The following is a 23,925-nucleotide window of genomic DNA, read 5'->3' on the forward strand; positions in this document are numbered from 1 at the left end:
TTGTAAAATTTAAATTATTTATATTGTGTCATATTATTATTTTGATATGGTTATATTCACATTGATCATTTGCAAATAATGCTCAGCAGATTTGTATCACAGGCTAACTAATAAGCCTAGCTGTCAGTATAGGGTCATTAATAGCGTACCCTGGGCAGTGTTAGCATAATGGCTTGTAGTAGCCTGCTTTGTCTGAATACATACCACTCACAATGAAATGTGTCTTTCAATAAGTTATTATCTAATGTAAGCATACTGTAGTGTAAGCATTCATAGGTGGCTCAGTCATGTTATTTCCAATGCACCGGTTTAACATGAAGCTAGAACACCACTAACATTTCTTTGATGGTGTTAATATTATTTTATTGTAACCTTATTGTACATAATGTGGGGTATTATTATCCATGGGCTATACTTCTCACTTAAAATATGGAAATACTCATTCAACATTACTGTGTGTTGATATGTGCTAGATGAATGTATAAATAGTGACATTTGTAAAATTGTCCCATCCTTATGTAATAAAAGATTACATACTTTTAGAGTACAGTAAAACATACAAGAGTGAATGATTACATGCTGTATTTAGGTATAGTATGTCCACCACAGTGTGAAAGCATGTTATTGCATTCTTTCTCAATGTTAATATCAATGTCAAGCCATCATAACAGGCACATTTGTATTCTTTATAATGGACAAAAAGGATTTTATCCATTGGTGAAGTTTTGGAAAGGTGTTTAGATGCATTATCTGAGATCGCTATAATGATGAAAAGATAATAATCCCCACTTGAAAAGTATGATCGGTTATAAAAGTTGATTTGAAATACATGATTATGCTATGATTTACAGCAAAGCACAATTTAGACATTTTGGATAGATTTGGAGACACTGAAGGACACCAGGGTACACTGCTTAATTTTGCTTTAGTAGTTCGGCATATCACCTTCTAATTTTGTGAACTTGTGGTCAAGGAGTTTATGATCCTGGACAGGTACAGTTTTATCTGTTTTATTTATGTGATGTTTCAGTATTTCATTTCAAACTGAAGAAGAACAAATTTATTTTGAAGGAGAACAACTAAATTAGTAATATAAACTAATCTAATTCATTTAAGCCATTTTCCAAATCTCTAGATTTAAAAGAACACCCTAAATGGGTGAGGATCTGTGTAACAAGGTTAAACCAAACTTGACTGATTGATTGATTGATGTGGAACTCAAAGATTTGAATGCTAATTATTTTTATGTCGGCATTGCAGAAAGTGACAGCCAGGAACAGGTAGCTTGTTTATTGGTAAGAAGTAACCTTTTGCCTAGAGGAACAAGCTGAGATATGTACTGCCATAAACAGAAACATGAGCACAGTGCTGGTCTGTTTTCCTGACAATGAAGGATGCCGCTTTCATTCTCTGTTGGTCGCCACTGCATAGAACCTGCTAAAATTTACTCTATGTACCACCAGAGGGTATACTACACTTCACTGTAGTATTTTACAAAGCTTGGCAGTCAATGTTTAAATGGCAGTGCTCAGTCATGAAGTCCAATTGAGTTTCAATGTTTTCAGGACTCAACCACACTTACGAAACAGTAATGAAGGGCATCATTATCAAATTGCATAAAATGTCTAGCAAGGCATACTGTTGATGAAAAAAAGGACTGAACAGCAGCCTGAACAGCTTTCGGTCTGTGACTGATAGTGATTACACAGTGCATTAAGAAGGTTCTAAAATGCACTTGTAGTCAATGGTGTGGGTGAGAGGAAACAAACATAAAAGGCTTCCAATTACCAGGGCAGCTTCAGGGTAAGACCTCAACTTACAGTGCCATCATTCCATATTCCATTTAAACAGAAAACTGCCTCTACCAGATGCTCTAACCAGGATTAGCAGACTGTTTTCCAAATCCCAAGCGAATGTGACATAATCCATCTGCCAAAGATTCCCAAACCATGACATTATATGGTTTTGGAAAAAGCCCAAAAAAGTCTTGCCAAATGACTTCTTGCCACAAATTAGTCACGAAAGAAAGACAAAAATGAATGTCACTGCTCAGGAAAGAGCCATTGTGTGTGTGTGTGTGGGTGTGTGCGCGTGCGTGCATGTGTGTGTATTTACAATGTGCATACTGTCTTGCAGAAAATGAATAAGGAATCATTTAGATGCTAATGTCACAGTTCTACCAGACAACCACCAGAGGACACCTGTTCTCCTACCCTCATGTTTCTGTTCCCTCATCTTGTTAATTGGGTCCAATTATTGTATTAGTGGTTTTGCTTGGTACTCATGTGTCTCTTTTGTTTGCTCACTATTTTCACCTGTTCCCCTGTGTATTTAATTTCCTTGTTCCTGTTGTGTCTTCACTTGGTCTTTGTGTTCTCCAGCTCTGTTTGGCAGCCCCTTGAGTTTGCACTTGTTCTCCAGTTCTCTGTGTCCTCTTGTGGTCTGCTCTGTTTATATTTGTTGTGTAGCACTCAGTGTTCTCATGTAAATTCCCTGTTTGTTATTTTGCTTCTTGTGTTTAAGTAAAATCTCCAGTGTTTGTACTTACCCGAGTCTCCCGAGTTATTTCTGAATTTGGGTCCCCTTTGCTGCCACTGTGACAGTTAAGATGGATATAAGACCTGGAAACAGAAGACGAGGTAAAATGAATTGTAATTCATGAATTAAGCATTTTAATTTGTACCCAGTAAAAACAGAAGCTAGCATTTTCTCATGGCCTTGAAAAATTAATTGATCTTTCTAAATGAGCACTTTACCCCTTAGCGCAAGCCCCCTAGTGGCCAGGATGCTACATGCTAGCGCCCGAGATTGCACACCTCAGACAGTCAGTGCTCCTGCAACCAAAGTATGAATGGAAGCAACAAAAACTATGTTCTAGCTTTATCAGTCCATGCTACTCGACAATTATGCCAAATACAGAGTTTACAAGTACCACAAGTGTTGCATATGTCATCCATTTAAGAAGGACTTCCTCCCTGCAGTCTCATCAGTAACTATACCCCCCAAGCATGACACACTGGTCAATAGCATCTGTCTGGAAGTTCATAAAATATTCTTTCACCATCAAAAATTCAAATTCCGTCATAGCAACTAGATAGGGACAACAATATGCCAAAGGTATGCCAATACAGCAGTGAAAAATGCTGCTCACTAATTAGCGAAATGAACAAGAGGAATTCTTGTGTAATTATACCACTTTATTCTACTACTAATATCAGTTACTAAATATGGAATAATATTTAGTGTTTAGAATATATGGTTGTATTTACACATAAAGATGTCAGTTTCAAGATTCAGTGGTCATGTATTGTCTTGAACAATACATTTGAAAAATAAACATGCAAATAGAAAGTGGGGGTAGGCATTTACATCAGCCATGTGCAACCCCCCACTTGCTGTTTACAGCACTTTAACTATTTTCTTTTCAGTTCATTCTGGTTTGATTTATAACTAGTTTATCCACTACAGACATTATATGCTTTCCAACGGTGTATGGGTTGTCTAATTTTAAATAATGATAGATTTAATTGTTGCTTCAGCACAATGTTGTGCAGTCAATCCTACCATTACACAGTAATATACAAACATGCCAAATATGCACATATTACTGCTTGTAACATTTCAATTATTGTGTCATATTTTTTATATTGATACATTCACCTTGGTCATAAGAGACAACTGTTAGATTTGCTAGAAACGCTCAAAATAGTTGAATTGTGGGATAAATTGCTGTTAGTGTAGGGGCAACTTAACACCCTCTAAATGCATGAGGATTGGCCAGATTTGACATCTGCACTAAGGGGTTGAAGTGAATGGGGCTTCAAGAGACTGTTGGGTTAACAACGGGGGAATTCAGTCCTGCAACTTGGATGAAATAATTCCATCTTTGAATATCACATCTAAGGAAATGAGAAAATTTTCCTTAAATATGTATCATGTCCCTTTTATGTCAAGCATGTTCATCTGCAAGTTATGAATTGGACAAACTTTGGCCTCTGGTGTGGTTGGAATTACAAAAATGAACATGAGTCAATGTATTTTTGTGTTTTTTCTTTTTTCAACATACATTTGTCTCATGTTTAATTTATGATTTCTCAGTGAGCTAGTTTTTGCTAAGCCATACAAAAAGGAAATTGGAAAAACAGTTCTCCTGTATTGCAACACATAAACAATTAAAGCTGCATTGCACAAATGATCTCTGCTGTACACAGTATCAATATTCATTTAGAACATCCCCATTAGTTATAGCACTGCATACATAATAGAATAATGTTGTGTAAACACACTTGAGAAACAGAAGTCTTGGTCATACTGAACTGTAGTCTATTAGAGTTGTTTTTCTGTCTCTTCCCATGGTGCTCATTTTAATGCGTGATTCTTAATCATGTTATTATCCACACTTTATAGCCCAACCCTCTACCTACACTGACATCACTGAGGTCACTGGCACCATTACTTGGGATTTATGTGTCACGACTAGGGACACGAGTTTATCTAGGTCATGTGACGCAAAATAATTTCAAATTGCATTACCATCTAAATCCCCATGGTGTACTGCAGGCATTGAATTGTCACAATCACCTGACTAATTACACAATTAGTAATCAACTGTGGCCCTCATAAAAGCAATTACTTGACATAAAACACCAGGTAGAGGAAGGATTGCGACATGGATGGAATGTCAAACACAAGAAACTGTGGGGTGCGACGACAATCCCCTGGTGCACAGCACACCAACGGAGTTCATTTATATTGCATTTTACAATAAATCCATACAAACGCAAAAAAAAAAACAACAACAAAAAAAAAAAACAACTGGCATGCATTTACAGAAAAAAACATCAATAACAGATTGAAATAAACAACAAAAGGGAATTGTCTGTCAGGCAAATAATGTTCAGAAAACCTAAATCACATGAGTTTAAATCCGTATGTAAAAATGGTTGTTTGCAGTACATGGAAAAAGTGTGGTTGAAATTACCTGTTGGTTTGAGAAGTGGAGAGATCAGGATACATGAATCATACAAGGTCAACCAACTGAAAACTGAATACCAAACACTTTTCAGTCAAATCAATAAACTGATAACATTTACACCAAAAAATGTAATGTAAATATTTATATAATACATAAATAATGAATATATAAAAAAGGGCAAAAGGCGAAGCATTTATAAAAATCTCCATTGATGCAGTAAGATGTGTTGTTTGCTATGAACAAGTTTACACTGAGCTACACTCAAGAATGACAGACTGGCCACAATCAAAGAAAGAGACAGGCCACATTCAAATGAAATAACAAAGTTTAAATCTTGCATGTTCAGTTAATTTGAATTCATTTGTTTTAGCCTTTTATTTTGAAAGCCTACACTGCTGCAAGCTATTTTGTTGTAATGATTAGTCTTTTTACCAATGCTTGTGCAACTAATACACTTTTTACATGCAGTCTTCCCATTGTGTATAAAGCGTGTTACTGTTCAACAAAACGTTCAGTAACAGGTCTGCAGTTCTATGCAATGAAAGCAGCATGTGACACAATAAACATGTCTGTCAATCATTGTCTGTACTTAATTATTGATTACAGATTTAGATTGTTGGGAAGGAAAATGTGATAATTGACTGAAAAATAGTCTCTCTCTACCTGTAACTGAGGTCTGACTGAACTGCATGTACATGTTACTGTGTCTGCATTGTAAGATTTCGCCAGTAGTTTATAGTCATCTCATGAAACAAATGCACTCCTTTAAAAATGTGTATAGAAAAATTAAAAGATAAAGGTCTTTGGGCACCTTATTGATATATGAATTGTTGCTGAATGTACTGGGAGGGGTTTGTCAAACGCACATTACTATAAAGTAATGCTTAATTGTGTTTAAAATGATGAAACCATTGCAATTGTAATCAGCACCTGAAACACCTCCTGTCTCCATCTAGCTGTCTTTTGGGTATCACAATTTATTTAATATTTTGTTAAAAAAGAAATAAAGAAAGAATAAAAAATAAATAAAAAATCCCATTTAGTATGAGTTGTGATGCTTATCTAAAGGTAGAGATAGAAGGGTCCCCTGCTGCACTAGAGTCTAATCATTTATTCTCATTGTAGGTCTCTGACATTTCTCAGAGTGCTGTATGAGTATGTTATTCACATCAAATCTTTTCTGTTTATTTGACACTTCAAGTATCAGTACAATGCAAATGAATGTTGCTCTTATGATCTTATCCAATACTTCTGACATGAAAACAATATAACCTAAGGTATGTTGCATTTTAATTTAATTTTTTTGTGTTCAGTACGATAAATGCAGTTGTGCAATTATTTTGCTCCTAAGAATAAATGCCAGGCACTATATTTTTTTGGTTTCAGTTTTATCTAACCCTCTTTTTTTTCCATGGACTCTTCTGCTCGTGTCAGATGCTGCTGAGGTCCTACTTATGTTCTTATTGTTTTGATGAACTATGTAACATAGCAATTTACACTGGATAAGAGAGCCTGATAAATAATAATAATAATAATAATAACTCAAGCAATGAGATTTGCCTTTGAAATAAAAAAAAACACATTCTTTAAGGTTGTTGTTTTCTCTTTATTTGAAAGAATGTAATACTAATTGTTCAGGATAGGTACTGTTTAGTTACCATGTCCATTTTTCCGGTGTGTCCTGCAGTTGGTTACTTTGATCAGACAACTTCGGTCAGTCATTATTTTAAACAAAAATCACAACTATAAAATGATAAATAAATAAGTATTCAGACATATACATTTACATTCCAAGTCAATACATGATTCAAATTCATAAAAGTGCAATTGTGACAGCAATTTCAGAATTACACACATGTCATAGCTACAAACTACCTCCAATGCGCATGCATTCATATTTCTGAGGTTCTGCAATACTAACTGCACTAATTACCATCCTCACCAGCAACACATCAAATATTGAAGGAATCAGCTGGATTTTTCAATGCTGAATTCAAACTCTTCAGATTGATATGTTACTGAAGCAGCTTTTCCTGCAGAAAGCTATTGCTGTCACAACATGTACTTTTGACTCCATCGGTGATCTGCTCATTGCTGCTTCATTTATTGTGCACCCCAGGCACAATATGTTAGAAGAGACGGCAGACTTTCACTGGAAACAAAGGTTTTTTTAATGCTGTTTTAATACATTGCCTTAACATGTTTAAGTTAGGTTAACCCGGGGGGAGAATTTGTAGGTGAGCAATATAAATCCCTTCATTTTCATCAAGGGGTTCAAAAAAAGAGCTCAACAACTCAACTCAGAGCATGGGAACACATGCTGGAGACTGACACCAATCATGCTTTGCATATTATTTTCTAGTTTCTGCCGTTTATTTTTCATTTCTGCAAATATCCAGGTTTATCCCTTGGCTGGGTACAGCATTAGTGGCTGCTATGTTTTTCACCACTGTGCTGTACAAAACTCATCAGTGCTGTGCCAGTCCAGCCCTTCTGATGACCCTCGTTAGCGTTCATAATTCCACCTCTCTCTGTCAACAACAAATGGTGCTAGCAGTGGGATACAGAGGTCATCGGTTAATCCAGAAGCACCTGCTGCATATCATCAGACATGCAAACAAAACACACTGGTGTTGGAGTTCAGAAGAACATAATTATAATTAAAAACGAATACCCTATAGGACTATTGAAAATCCCATTATCAATAAATCATAATCCAAAAGCATATTTGTATGTCCTGATGGAGGTTTATGTCCAGGAAGCATGGTTATCAACTAGCTCACTGCAAAGGCTTTACAAGCACTAGCTTGGCTATTCAGTTCATATTTGTTTTGAGAACAGCATGGTGTGATACAGGGGAACACCTTTATGCCTGTAGTGATTTTAGCTCAAAATGATCTCATTGCGGCTTCGAGTGTGTTCGGATTTATTTATTCATTTATTTGGCCCAGGGTTAAATATCGTAAAATATGTGGAATCGACTTATCTAGATAGTAAACTCACAGTTGGTGCCAATTTGACTTGAATCCAGGTATACTTTAACTATGGAATAAGCTAAACTTAACTAAGCAATATTGGTGGATTGACAACACTACTAAGTTTAGGTCAATCAAGTGAAACATCTTATTGGCAAAATGCAATGCTCATTCTGATTAGATGCACAATGATATGACAGCAAAATTCCTCCATGGAATTGGAAAGTGGGAGTGACACACCAAGGTCTTTCAGCTTTGCTAATATACCCCGTTTCTCCTTTGTGATGATGGACAAGCAATGTGAAATCTAAGGTGCTCCTAAGTGCACTAAAACAAAACCAAGGTGTACTTTTTCCCAATGCACCAACCAAGATACTCCAGCACTGGTGCAAATCAAATAAGCACATGGCAAACATCACTGAGGAGGAAATGAAATGCCTGTCAAAGCTAAATTTTATAGTTACTATGTTTGCCTTTGTATTTAGTAAAGTATGCACACAATACATTTCTTCATCTATCTATTATTAACATGCGAGGTCACAGATTCTACATGCTTATGCAAAATGCGTTTTAAAATACAGATTTCACAGCAACAGCATTATACTATTTCTTTTCTCTCGCATAGGATGTGGACCAGTAAACACTCACTGTTGCCTCTCCTCTCCAGCTGTAAATACACTCACATTTCAAGCTCATTTTCTGCAACAAATTAAATCACAGAGAGCAATCCTGCCAGATTTCCTCCGGGCAAAATATTCCTGATAACCTTGAACACGAGCCAGCAAATGCCATCCCAGCTAGTCAATCTCCCCTGTTTCTAGTCCAGGGAGTGTGGCCAGAACAAAATCTCTCCGGACAGAATATACCACTGTTCCCTAAATATAATTTGAATAAAAAAGCAAAACAATTTTTTTTTTTAAATTGCTGGAATATGGCTGTCAACAATCAGTGCATCTCAGAAATAGCTTGGATTAAACCACTAACTTCAATCTCTGGGGCATATCAAACAGTAAAATAAATAAATAATAATAAAAAAAACAGGAAAGGAGCAATTAGACTTCACACATTCTTTGTAGAACAAAATATGGCAGCTAGGGCTTCTGATAACAGTGCTAAAGCACCAAAGGAATACCTAAATTGATTGCAGTACTCCCATAACCAATGAAACTATCTGCAGATGGACAAGGCTAGAGAAGATACTGATCTTGTTTCTCAATGGGTTGTTCTTCCTTGTGAGATTATACTGACGTGGTATGAAAAAAAATATATATATTGGGACCTTCTTTGACATCATGTGCAAAATATAATGAAGAGCATCACAATTTAATTAAATTAGATGGTAAATATCCGGCTGTAGTTCAGCTGTGCTCATTAAAAACCAGCTTTACAAGTAGGTTGTAATGCCATGGATACAAATCTTGCCTGGATCCACCAACTATATGATCGCCAAGTCATATAAAATGTGTAGTTTTTCAATTAGAAAAACTACACATTTTATACCATCCTGTTTCAGGATGGTTTAGATTGGACATGTCCCTTTGTGTAGATCAGCAGTACTGCATGGTGTAGGAAAAAAAAAAAAAACACTTAACATGCTGCTTGGTTTAATGACAATTTAATGATAATTTAATTGCAACTCTTATGTAGGAATTGTTCATTAAAATGTTTGCCCAGTAATTTGAACATCTATGGAGACATTTTACTTTACTAAATGTGTCCTAATATGTTTACATGTCCAGTGGGTTTACTTTTCCATTAATTTAGATGTTTTTATATCCCAGCATTTTCCATTAGATTAACTTGATTGCCTAAGAATGGATAGATAGATAGATAGATAGATAGATAGTACAGTTCATAAGTATTTGGACTGTTGGTTTTGGTTCTGCACTCTAGTACATTTGATTTGAAAAAAAAAACAATGAATATAAAGTTAAAGTGTAGACTTGTCAGTTTTAATTTACATCCATATCGGGTGAACCATGGAAGAACTACAGCCTTTTAGTACATCAATCCCCCAATTTTGGAGACCAAAGGTAAATGGACAATTGGCTGCTCAGCTGCTTCTAGACCAGCTATGTGTTGTTGCATTATTAGTTCAACAAGAAAGATAACAAAAGGTTTAGAGTTGATTCTAGGTGTGGCATTTGAACCTGAGGACCAAACAAGTGTCAATGCAAGTAAAAAACAGGCCATTATGAGGCTGAAAGATCTTAATAAATTGATCAGAGACGTAGCTAAAACAGTGGATGCATCAAAAACAACTGTTTGGTGCATTGCTAAGAAGCAAAAACATACTTGTGATTGTGCAATATTAAATGACCTGGTATACCAAGGATGACCACTGTAGTGGATGACCAAGGAATATTTTCAATTGGAATTTCAAAAGGAATACCTGCACTGAGGAAGCAGCTGAATACAGCTGACTAATCAGAAACACCTGCAAAGCCATTTGTCCAAAACATTATGGTGCCCTGAAATGGGGGTGTTGGGGAATTTACTCTGAAAATGCGTAACAGAGCTAACAGTAACTCCCTACTTCACATATTGGAAGTAGCTAAGCTAAAGCACAGCTACCGATAAGAGAAAAGTGTAACTAAACTACAGCTACTTTTGAAAGGTACTCGGCTGCCTTGAATCCACATTATGAAAAACATAAAACAAGTCAGCTATGGGTCATGCCAGACATATGGCTCAGGCTGCAACTACTGTTTTTATCCTCTTTATAAATAACATAAAAATTAATTAACAAGATAACAGTTTGTTTAGCCACACATTTCTTCAAGTTGAATTCAGGGAGAAATGTTCAAGATGAGTTTTCATGAACGTCTGTTGTCCTGTTTAAATAATGAATAATTGTTCAGTGATTGTGGACCTGGGAACTGGTGCAAGAACAATAGCATCAAAAAAGATGTTTGTGCCTCTGAATACCGCCCAATTAAAATGTCTTTCAACAAAATATAAAACATTTAAAACCTGAATTGTGTGGCCCATCTGTGGTTGTGGCCCTAACTGACTGCATAGACTGTTTATGCCAACTGCCGGCTCTGGTTCTGCTTACGTCTGTGATTATCTCAGTGGATTCAAGCAGAGCAATTGTGAGTGTACACTAGCAGGCAACAAGAGTACAATAACACTGGATTGTAAATAAGTATGCATGCGTGTTGTACATGCATCCAGAAATATGAATATTATCTATTTCTGATTAAGAGTTGGAACCCTGTGCAAGCATGGAGTTTTCGTTGTTGCTCACAAATACATCTGTGATGATTTACAGGAAATGAGGTGGGGCTTCAAAGATTAAGCAAAGCATCAACAAATAATCAGTGAATCTAATTAATTAATTTATTTATTTTAAACACACCCCTCCAAGTCAAGGTGTTATTTGTGATACAGGGTACAGTCCTATGTATGCCTGGACGTGAGGCTGGAATGGGGGTTAAGTGGGTTTATGTTGGCTTTGAATCTTCATGTACATTCTTTCTGGAATGTACTGTATGCATTCCCAGATGTTACAGACCAGGATCTTGTTGTGCTACCTCAATAAATCAGTTATTTCCTTCTGTTCAGACATCCTATTTGCCTGCCATTTGGAATGTTCAAAATGGTCACCTTAAAGGTAAGTTCCCAATCAACCTACTATAGCCTTCACCTCCTAAACCAGAGGTGGACAACGCGGGCCATATCTCTTTCTTGTTGTCATGCCAACTTCTGGCCTTAATTATTTAATTAGCCCTAACATTTACACCTTCTGACATTTTAGTTTCTTGACAAGCACATGAATGACAGCCAAAGTCTGTTCTTGTGTCTCTATATGAAACCTTTTACAGTGATGTAATGTATGAGTGAACCAGTGTCAGTGTATGCAGTCAGTTAGCTCATTTAGCCAGGCTAACGGTAGAAACCAGAACCCGCAAACAAATCGGCCCTCCAGAACCGGAATTGCCCACCGATGTCCTATACTGACTACTGGCTCCCCCTAATAAACACCTTCAGAATCACTCCAGGCTTCCCATGAATATAGTGGAGGATGGCCAGCCCACAGGCTATCCTATGAGTAAAAAATTGAAGGTCTGTAACTTTTTGCCAAATATTCCAGGAGCTGTACAAACCATTCTGTTATATGTACCAAGCAGGATGTCTGAATGAACATGAAAGGCAATGAGATAATTAGCATATATTACATTATAATCCTTAATGCTATTTGAACAGTGATCTCTTTCTTGTCCACCATGTTTATACCCTTTCTGTGGTAAACACACAAGGACAATAGAAAAACATTTTTCCTATGAGTTTCATAGTGAAAGAAAAGTGTACTGCCTGAATTGTATTGCTTTGTGTATTGAGTAATCATTGCTGATAATGTTCCTTTATGTTCTTGTTTTCTTTCTTTTTTATTCATTTATTTTTTATGTTCTTCTTTTCTCCTCCTCTTTTCTTAAGTGGCTCGCTATGTGAGTATAAACAGCGATATGCTCACGTGTTGCCCGTTCACACTGTTTGTATGGAAACGAATGTTAATGAATGTAACTTCATTCGCTTACCCTGTGTCTCTCATTCATCAGGGCTAATATACTATAATAACTGCCCAAATGTGTATGTCTCTTGTCTGGATAAAGTACCTTAAACAAAAAGTAAATAACTCTCTAATTGTAATTTGGGAGATATTAAAATGTCAATCATCCTTGACTGAAAATCCAATTACTTCACAACCCCAGCAAATTATATCTCTATCACTAGGGCGTTCCTGGTTACTCATTTAGTAAACATATGGCTTTCCTTATTAAACCTATTTATTTATTTTCTTTGCCTGGTGGGGGAGTTACATTGTATGAGTGTATGTATGAGAAAGTTATTCGCCAGTCTAGGGAAAAAGTACCTCATCCATCAATATCAGAATTTGCATGTTTTTTACAGTGGCAGAAAGCCACTTTCCAGAGAGAATCTCACATTGTACATCTGATCACATCAGTAATTTATAATGCAGAATAAAAAATTTAAAAAAGATTATTGTACAGCACATGACTTCTACAACAGTAGTGTTAAACACCAGATGAAAAGCTATAAATTCTCTTTAAAGATTCAATAAGATGAAAAACTTAAGCCATGCAATGGTTTGTGTTCCGATGCTCATGTGATGTTGGTGTATGAATGATTTCTACAGAAACATAAATATATATTTTTTTAAAACATTGAATGAAAAAAAAAGATGATTTCATCTTTGGCCTCTGAATACACCTTTGGATTTCCTTGAGGATGCAAACAGTGGTCTGTTTGGAGAAGGCACGCTGTGCGTTCTCCCCCTCCACCTGTGAAGCCCTGCTCGCTGACATTGGCGGGCACGGCCTGGGATCCCATCTGCTGCTGGCGCTGACAGGAGGAAACCTGCTAATTAGCTCTCTCTGTAAAGGGGCCTGGTTGTGTCAAACGCATAGCCCTCATTAAACACACTCAGAGAAAATGGGAGCAAGAGCACAGGAGATATGGTGCTCTAATTCCTTTCTTTACAAGGGGTGGGGAAGAGCCTTATGTGCAGCATGCAGTCAATATTCGTCGGTAAAACCACATTGGAACTTTTGCGTGCAAATGCTGGAATGTGATACATTGTGCACATCTGGAGGGATGATCTGTTTAATTGCGCAGTCCTTCTACTCATTAGAGGCTCAAAGACTAGCTTGTTCCAGGGACCCCCCCCCCCCCCTCCTTCAAAGATCTGCCTTATGAAAGGGAGGGATACGCATCAATTGAAATGCACTGGATTAAGTGAATCCTGCAAGGGAAAAGGCTCACCTGGAGGAGCTTCACAACGAGGGCACAGTATGAACCACCATCTTGAGATCCCTTGCCCGGTCCCACAGGCATCCTGTGAAAAGAGCATGGTGTACTTTTTCATCGAAAGCTGACACAATTATGTAGCAGATTCTAAAACAATGGTTCAAGCTAAAATTGTCAAAAAGTCAAAAATGACGAGAGAGAGTGGGAAATCCTCAAATCCTTCAAATCCGAAACCTCAAACCATCACGCTGCCCAGTTTACAACTGTGGGCCCATTTGTGAAATTGCATGAAACTAGTTGGAATGGAAGGGACAGATGCTGCATTCCAAAGTGCGAACAAACTGCATGCATTTGGTGAGCATAAGCTTCTGACTTCCACATTGATAAATAGTAAACAAACTGTTGCACCAGGTTCTGGGGAAGCACACACACGGCAAAGGCCACTTAGTAGCTTAAAGCTTCCGCATGGCCAAGTGACAGTCTAGACTCCCTGAGGATGAAGCAGCTCCCAGTCTACGTTACACATGAAAGACATACAGGGGGCGCCAAGGCATTCCTGCTCAATGATTCAGTTTGCGTTTTATTCTCAACGCCACGCACCATACTCATCCATTCACATCCAGCTGCCTGCCACCACTACGGTCTCTGCCACATTGACACAGAGGCACATTGCCTGTCTCCCCCACCAAGCAGAGGTGACAGGGTGGCTTTTGACACCCAACCAATCAAACGCCGCTCGAAGCGGTGGAACAATGACGTCTACCCATCTTCTGGAGCCAACTACGCGATTAGCATTCTGTAAAACTCCCTGCGGACTTCCAAACAATAAATATGTAAATCTGAACATAGCAGCAGAGCTTTTTTGCCCATTGCCATCAACTATATTGTGAGTCAAGTATCACTTCAGCATAAATAGAGTGATAGTGAACAGATTGCCATGCCTTTTACTGACAGTGCCATGTAATTTCAACTATTGCTTTATCTGTAACCGCAATGAACAATCATTTTCTTGTCAATAGTGCAGTTATTCTTTCCATTCAATGTACTGCACTGTTACAAACAAGACTGTTGCAGTCACACATATGGAGTATAGGCAAAGAATTTGTGGAAACAGAATAAAGCATACTAAAACTCTCAAAGCATGTCTACATCAAAATATCTTAAAAATGCTTGTAAATATGAGCTGCAGATTTAAAAATTTTCATTTTTTTCTCTTCTCCCTTATGCCACCAGAACATAATACAGTATTCAGCTTGTGGTTGAAATGCTTTTTTTCCCCCTCTGTTGGATCACATCCTTATTTAAAATTCAGCCAGCTTCCTTTGAAGACTACCTTCAACCTTTATGTGCCTGAAGTGGAGTTTTTTCTTCCTACAAAATATGTCAATGATTTTTCTTCTTTCAGAAAACCCCTCAATAACGTGACATGTTACGTTGTTACCATTCCGGATTGTCAATATTTTTCACAAAAAGTGACATTTTTCTTCTCTTGGATATCAGAGAGACTGGTATATCTATCCTTCAAAAATTAAACCGCACCTCTTCTCCAACACCGCTTCAATAAAACCCTCTCATGGAAAAACCAGCCTGAAAATGTAGCCTGTTCAATGGTATGCGTAAATAAAAAGAATCATATTTTCAACATATGTGCTTAACATATGCTGCATTAGGGAATTGGAGGGGGGGGGGGGGTGGGACATAAAAACTGCTTCTGTATCTGTGTACTGTATCTACTATATCTATGTACTGTATACACATATAATTACACTATATATCAACTTAAGTGGTACTGATGAATTCACATTTGGCAATGAAACCCAGGGAGACACAACACGAGACACCATACCAGAAAAATGATAATGACAAGGAGGATTTATGAATGCTTGTACATTTACCCAAAGGCTTTCCAAGATTTTTTATTTTCTCAAAGTACAACATGAAAGTTCATTGTAATGCTGCATCTTACTCTCCATGCTGCATTTAACCTTCCAGTAGGCAACCTGGGCACAAATTCAATATAACCACATTGTGCTTTTTTTAAATTTTTATTTTGACAAAGAATTGCAAGAATATTTTAACACTATAATAGCTTGAGTTATTGAAATAAGCATCAACACAGAAATTCTTTGAAAGAATTAAGGACATAACGTATAAAGAAATATATAATTTATCGTTCAAATTAAATGACAAAGGATATTTACACTAGACTGAATAAGGGCCTACAGTATGTTGCAGCCTATGAAAATACTATACATAGAAAATCCACAGTTGCCTTCTTTAGATGCAATAACACACAACAGTGTGACTTCTCACCCTTCTTCTGTTTGTGAATAGGCTAGTCTATGTGTTGCCTGACGTACCATTTTATAGCAGAAGTGAACACCAAGGACCACTCACTGTTTGTGAATCTTGGCAAAAATGTGTACATTCAGAGTGATATTCCAGCTCCATGATACCATTTCTGAAAACAGACATATTACACAAATGTATCCATAGAAGTTAAAGGTTTATGAATATATAGACCCCACTCATGGCTATCAAAAACAAGTTTGCTCCAGGATATAAATACTCCACCAAGCAATAAACCCTTATGCTATTTAAAAGCACCTCATACACTGTCTGTTGCCCTGAATCCAAATGAAAACCTTTTGAACCAGAATTTCCATCCACATCATGATAACACCAGCTATCAAACTGGAAGACATGATGAAGAGTAACTGATGTTCCAGTTGAATTCCAGGGACTTATGTGGACATAACATTAATGTACTAGTTTCTAGATCTTGGGTTTTCAACAGGGAATCCTTGAAGGTAATGTAGGAGGTTGCAGGCCAGACTTGATATGTAATCAGTATATATTGAGAAAATATTTGACTATAGCCTATATTTGAGAAAATATTTTAAAACATGAAATCACATGAAAGGAAGAAAAAAAAAAAATAAATAATATTTTTTAAATAATGATGGTGATCCCCTGGGTGCATTTTGGGGCAGGGTGGGTGTCCCTGGATCAGAAAAGGTAGAAAACCCCTGCTCTGTATTATAAATTAAAATAATAAATACTGAACAATAGAGAATGCAAGTTATATCAAGGAAACACTACCACCAACCAGTAGGCTACTGTAATGCATGATGGCTCTATTTGTATCAAAATATAGTTCAGTTCACCAAGTCGAAATATGAAGAATTATTTTCTTTGCAGAGAGACAAACTGGAAAAGACAACAAAAACATATTAATTCAGAATCAAATTGAATGTTAAATTAAATTCCTGTAAACCCTGAATAAATCAGTTCACGCACCAGGGAGAGCGAGACAAAAATGTTTGCTTCACAGCAATTTAGTGTTTTTAATAAACCTTTTTCATATTGAAATCCAATTTCACAGGAATGTGAGTGGTAAGATCTGAACAATGGTCTGAGTCATGCATTTGAATACCAGTGAGAGTACCATTAATGTATTAATTGAGTGTAAAGTCAGAACTAGGTTTTTATCTGATTCGAACTACTTCTTTTACAGAAAGTATGATTCACCTGGGGAAATACCAGAAAACAAAAATACATTTCGCGACATTCTTACCTATGTTGTCATATTGCCTTGGGCTGGGAGACAGGCTATTGAAACATATTGATTAATCTTTTGATGAAAGAATAAGGAAAACACGAGAAATCTATATATGCACTGCATTTTAACATGTGAACCATTTTTCTGTAGAACCAGCGAGAGTGAGATCTAGCTACCGCAAATGAGGAATCCACGCATATTAAGTGTAAAATTAATTTCCGTTCATTTTCTAGCAGGCGCGGAGATCCAATGTCCTTGACGTTCCAAATGATTATATATCCATTGACATGGTGATCTCTGAAATGTGATACGCTATAAAATACTGGAACAAAAATAACCACTGAATGAAATAGACCTCATATGCACGCTGTAGCAAAATAAACGCATGCTGCCTTTACTCAACGTAATTGGGTTAGCCTAACAGTAATATGTCTGTGTAAAAATGAATAGCATACTGGGTAATTTTAACACGACTCAGTTACGACCCACACCAAGCCTCTTAAAAACCAACGGAATATCTCTTGAGCTTGAAAACAGTAGCTAAGCTATATTGCCGCCCCCTCATTTAAAAAAAAGAGAAAACTTCATTGGGTATCCCTACAGTATGATGTGGACATAAAACGAAACTGTTATAATGTTATTTGTGTGTTACTTATGATAGAAAGTGGACAGAAACGAGCACTGAAATTAATTATTTCTGTTTAAAACCGTCAGCCGCAGAATTCCTCGCTCAAATTCTTCAATGCAGACTGCAAGTGTAACTGCTTGTACCCTTGGTTGCCTAGGAACGCGCGTCTCCTTCGGCGCTCCCGACAGTAACAGCCGTGTCTGCGCTGCGCGTACACACGAAGAGATCTCACGAATGGGCAAGATACGAGCATCGAAACGGATGATAGTATCCGGGGATAAAATCGAAGGAAAAACGTGAAAATGTGAATGGAGTAAGAGTATTAAAGGATATCTTCATAGACGAACATCAAACGAAACGGCAGCACAACCAGTTAAAGGGAATTCAAGGGGGAGAAAAAATACGATTTAACATTCCTAAAACAATAACGTGGCTTTAAAGGAAAAGACCAGGAATGGGGGATTTGATACTTCGCCAAGGCAGGTAAGTCTCATGTCTGTGATGACATTATATCGGGTATGAAATACTCGGTGAAAATTAGATCAGCCATGATGTCAGTTAAAACATTGACGTAGAAATATTCATAAATTTGTCTACATAGCCGAATCTTGCCGATGTAGATTTTATTTTCCAGTGGGGTAATTCGTGATTAGCCTAAGCAATCTTTGATTTGAGATGCTGTCAGTAGATTGCTTACAATTAAACTAGTACATGTACGAGCTGGGGTTTAGGTTGATTATGGTCCATAAGCAGCACTTAAATTTGGAGAGTTTAAGGAATATCATGTTCTTTAAAGTTAGCTTAATAATATTGCTACGCGGTGCCCATCTTAACCGTTGTGTCCCTTTGCCGGTAAAATAGGACTCGCTCTTCATTGCCTCAGGGAGAAATAAATAAATAAATAAAACCGTAGATGGCTTTCCTCTTACAAATCCTCAAACTGATCACTTGTAAATCGCCGATGGGTCGCATATTTCGGATGTATTCCAACAGAAGCATGGTCCACAGGGGCATTGCAGTGATTAGCTGTTTAGTCCTCGCATAAAGCTAAAGCTCCAATACGATGTCTTAAAATGAATCCCCGCAACAGTAGCTAAATCGTGCGAAAAGTGTGCGGCTTCCTAATACTGATGTTGGTTAAACCTGTAGAGACTGTATTGTCCTTGACCTAAGTAGGATTTAGAGAGAATTGATGCTTCGGTTTACAGTAAACTCTAGCGACTGCGTGACGGTTCTGATACTAAGTTAATAAAAACCAGCTACTTTCCTTGAATAAAACGCTGCGCAGTTTTAATCCGGTGGGTGGTTTGGTATGTTTTCAAATATGGAATCGACACACAATATTGTATTATTATTATTATTATTATTATTATTATTATTATTAGCGGTGGTAGTAGTAGTACTAGTAATGGTAGTAGTAGTAGTAGTAGGCTAGTAGTGTAATAGTAGCAGTAGTTGTATGAACGGTAGTGATAATATAATAGGCTACTATAATAATAATAATAATAATAATAATAATAATAATAATAATAATAATAATACTCAGTAGCATATAGTCCCCATTCCGAAATCATTGCAAGTTTTCCCGTCTCCATTAATCACTTCGAATAAGTAAATCCTAAAATGTAGCTAGGACCTTAAACGCTTTTTTCGCCGTCTCTGGCGCGGGTGCTCAGCAGCACAATCTAGCAATGACTGCACTGCTAAAATCTTTACAAGGATAATTAAAATTATGGTCATGTACATGCCCGAGTGATAGCCCTACCTTTTCAATTAACACACATGAAGTGTTACATGTAACCATAATCGTAATGTAGACAAACACTTGTTGTAAATTGACGTTATCTTTTTGAGTAATATATAAATACTTGTGCATGAGCCAGTACAGCTCATATAATGTAGTCAATTTATTTTTTGTAAAATACTTGATGCGGTCTATGAGATACATGCATTCAGACAAGCTTCAAATGAATTTCCTCCTAATGGCATGATTTGCAACCATCATTCTATTAAAAAATCAAGAAGTCGGCGCTGTCCCGGGATCCAAGCGGTTACATTGTCATTTAGAGAGAGGGGGTGGGAGAATTAAAAGGAAGAATTGAATTGCAAAGGAAAGAGGGGAGAAAAATGTCAGCCTCGGAGTTGTCATGGTGATTTTGTGAATACGCAATTGTGCCTGTTGAACTAAAACATTAAAGAGAAATTCTTCACATCACTATCAATGAGAATACTATCTTTTGCAACATAAAGCGGTTTTCGAATTTAAGAGCTTTTCATGTACTCAACAGGAAATAACCACCAGTTTAATTATGGCTCTGTGAGCAGAACGATAATGGCAAAAATAAGTTTGTTATGAATGCTGCAACCCCCCCTCCCCCCCATCAAAAAATAAATAATAATACAACGTGCTTTAAAAAGACTAAGATTCATACTACATACCCTGTGATTCCATTGTGGAGACGTCTGTATTACTAATGAAGTGTGCTCATTAAGCATTTTGTTAAGATTTTTCACGGGTTTGAGCTGAGATTTTTTTTTTCTTCCTTTTTTTGGTGTCTATTCTTATTCTTGTCTCGTAGACTGGTCTGGTGGAGGGCCCCTGTCACTCCAAATCCAATTCAGTTCTCGGGCAATATACAATGTTTCACTTTGTGGTGCTTTCCTAACTTGTTATACTCACATTTTAAGAAATAATTTACCAGTTTAAAAAAACTGCTTTCTTAGGGGTTTTCTGCCCTGTTGTGTAACATTCATTGAAGGGTACATTCCATTCAAAAACAGTACATTAAATCACATACTTCTATGGTTGGATTGGATGAGTTAGCTTCTCAAATATTTTGCCTGGGTGTCAAGTGTGTTATGCATCATATTAAGTAGGCTACATTCACCAATTAGCACCCCTCGACCAGCTTTTGTTTGCATGTTGGAAGATTAAGTAAGTTTCAGTTGTCCTGGTATTTCTTGCAAATGTCATGCGTGCTGTAGATCGAAGTATGACCTACATGTTTTACATGAAGTTCTGTTTCAACAGTGTCTGTTGCTTTCAGTTTGACTCCAATTTAAGCAATTGCAACTAATGATATTCATTACATACACTGCTGTACTCATGAAGAGTACACTACAGTGCTGTGTTTTAACTTTACAAGGGATGCTGAAAGTGTGCCATTCATATGGTGTAAATGTGGCAACATTTGTAATTAACATTAAAGATTTATTTTTTTAAATGGCTGCACCGTAAAACATTTAAGAAGTGATATTTCAGAGTTCACACAGTTACAGTCTTGTGAAACCAGATATGGAAAGACTCCCATAGAACTTGGGCACAGTGCATGTCAATAGGGTTAAATCTTATTGAATGGATCGTCTTAAGGCTTTACCACAAAAAGCCTGCTATCACATTTGTCAGAAGTATCTGCTTTCCACATAATTTTCATTCAGACTGTAGCACATCATTATTGTGTGAATACTGGTTTTAGTCTCATCTAAAGAGAACACTGAGACCTCCTGTTAATTCAACTCTAGCAGAGTATATTTGGTCCCACTCTGGACCACAATCGGACTAAATGTACACCGTTAGAGTTTGGTTCAGTTGGATTCAGACTGGTTGAAAGACCTGATCACTCAATAATTTTCCTGTTTTTAGCCTTTAAAAACACTTCAGAATTAATTCTGCTGAAGCTTTCAGCAGTTACATCATCAATGAAGTCAAATGAGGCAGTACCTGTGGCAGCCATACATGCCCAAAGCAAAAAAACGGCCACCACCATGTTTCATAGATGAGGTACATTGGATCTTGGGCAGTTCTTTTTGGCCTCCACACTTTTCTCTTGCTATCACTCTGATACATTGAATCTTGGTCTCATCTGTCCACAATAACTTTTTTTCCTGAATTCTGCAACTATTTTAGGTAAGTCTTAGCAAACTGTAAACTTGCCATCCTGTTTTTGGTGGCTAACTAGTGTAGCAAACTGTAACCTTGTCATCCTGTTTTTGGTGGCTTGCAGTGTAGCCTCTTGAAGTCTTCTGTGGACAGTAGTCACTGACACATCCATACCTGCCTCATGAAGAGTGTTTCTGATCTGTTGGACAGGTGTTTGAGGGTTTTTCTTCATTATAGTGAAAATTCTTTGGTCAATAACTGTAGAGTTCTTCCTTGGCCGACAGGCCCATTGCAATTACTGGGCTTACCAGTGCTGTCTTTCTTCTTAATGATGTTCCAAAGAGTAGATTTTGGTATGCCTACAGTTTGGCCTGTGTCTCTGACTGTTTTTATTTTTTTTAATTTCTCAGTCTCATAATTGCTTTCTTGATGTTCAGTGGCACAGCTTTAGTCGTCATGTTGACAAATGGCAATAACAAATTCCAAAGGCATCCAAAAGCGTATAATCCAGACTGGATGCTGAAAGCTGTCTTATACCTGCACTAAGTAAGCAATTGAACACACCTGACTAACCAGAAACACCTGTGAAGCCTGATGCCCCAAAAGTTACAGTGCCATAAAATGGGGGAACTGTGTATATAAAGTGCTGTAATTTCTACCTGGTGAAACCAAAATGTATGCAAATACCCTTTAATAATAGGTGGGAATATGCACTTTAACAACATGTGAATTGATTGTTTACAAATCTAAAATTGTAGAGTACAGAGGCAAATCAAGAAAAAATATATTATACAAATATTTTGTCCAAAATATTATGGAGCTCACTGTATGTACTGCATATGCATATATATATATATATATATATATATATATATCCTATACATACATATTTAAGGTCTATATTTACATTTCATGGAGGCAAGGAGGAGGAACAAAACAGAATGTCCAGGTGAATGCAGGTCATGGAGCAGAGAGGGCAGAAGGCTTAGTCAGGGGGGTGGGGTTTCATGATGGACTGAAGGTCTGAGGGAGCCATGCCCTTGACTGCTTTGTTGGCAAGGAACAGTGCCTTGAATTCAATTTTAGCCGTAGTCGGAAGCTAGTGAGGGGAGACAAGGAGTAGTGAGGCATGGCAAACTACAGTTGGAGGTCAACGACCAGCCGACTAGTGGCAGTCTCAATGAGTGGAAGTGGTCTGGTGGCTTAGGCAGGGAGGCCTGGCCAATAGGGAGTTGCAATAGTCAAGGAGAGAAATGGGAGGGCCTCGACCAAGATCGGGGATGAGTAGGTTGTGAGAAGCACTTAGATTCTCATGCATTCAGCAGAATAATCTGCATTGTGATAATGAAAAAGGATTTTATTTACCATTATTTGTGTACTCAGCATAACCCGAATGAATGGAATGAGAAAATATAAGTAAAAAAGCTATTTAATTAAGACATGTTTTACTAATGTAATATCACTGAACAAAGACATGCTTCTTTCTAAAATCATGTTTTACTAAATACAGTGGTACTATACTATTCAGTATGATAATTGCATCAATTAGCCTATTAGGAGTGAGTATTTTCTGAGGAACCGCAATACATATTTTGCTTATTGTAAATATGTGGCAAAAATCATTGCCAAATGAGCTTTTGAAACACAATGAATTGTATGATTCGCATAACGTAATTCCGACTTAACACCATTACTCTTCGATAACCTTGGCAAGTGTAAAAGACAATTCCTTCCTGTTTTTTAATGTCCAAACCGGCTATGCCAGTTCACATTCATTTTCTGTCTCTCTTATTTCACGATTTTGTACCTGTTTTGAGATTTTAGATGTAAATTTAGGGTTGTTTTGATACTCAGCACCTTTACTTTTCATTTCCATTTACAGTCATATTATTGATGTAGGCAACATTTTTCACAAGCTTTCTATTAGCCGCTTTGCTGTAGAACAGACATTTGTTTCCTGTGATCTTGTTTACCTAAACATTTTACCTGAGGCCACAAGATATTGGGCAGGTTACCCAGGAGGATACACAGATTTCCTATGAAAATGCCTTTTACTGTTCATTTCTTGTTCTTGTGAAATGTAAAGGAAGAATAAATCATTACCTTGGCAATGAAGCAGTTGCGTAAAATATG

At 37.1% G+C, this 23,925-nt stretch overlaps 1 protein-coding gene across 3 annotated transcripts in view; it reads left to right on the forward strand.

Moving 5' to 3' along the window:
• Positions 1 to 18,111: 18,111 nt before the first annotated feature.
• The window catches only part of nlgn3a (neuroligin 3a), a 206,793-nt gene continuing 200,979 nt past the window's right edge, over positions 18,112 to 23,925 (forward strand). For 2 of the 3 annotated variants that reach the window (XM_064328188.1, XM_064328189.1), the window contains exon 1: positions 18,113 to 18,395. The gene's annotated coding sequence lies outside the window, so the exon portion shown is untranslated. Of the gene's footprint in view, positions 18,396 to 23,925 lie in introns of all 3 variants that reach the window. The other variant, XM_064328187.1, reaches the window with a different exon arrangement.

Source organism: Anguilla rostrata, chromosome 3 (assembly GCF_018555375.3).
Source record: "Anguilla rostrata isolate EN2019 chromosome 3, ASM1855537v3, whole genome shotgun sequence".
Lineage (NCBI taxonomy): Eukaryota > Metazoa > Chordata > Actinopteri > Anguilliformes > Anguillidae > Anguilla > Anguilla rostrata.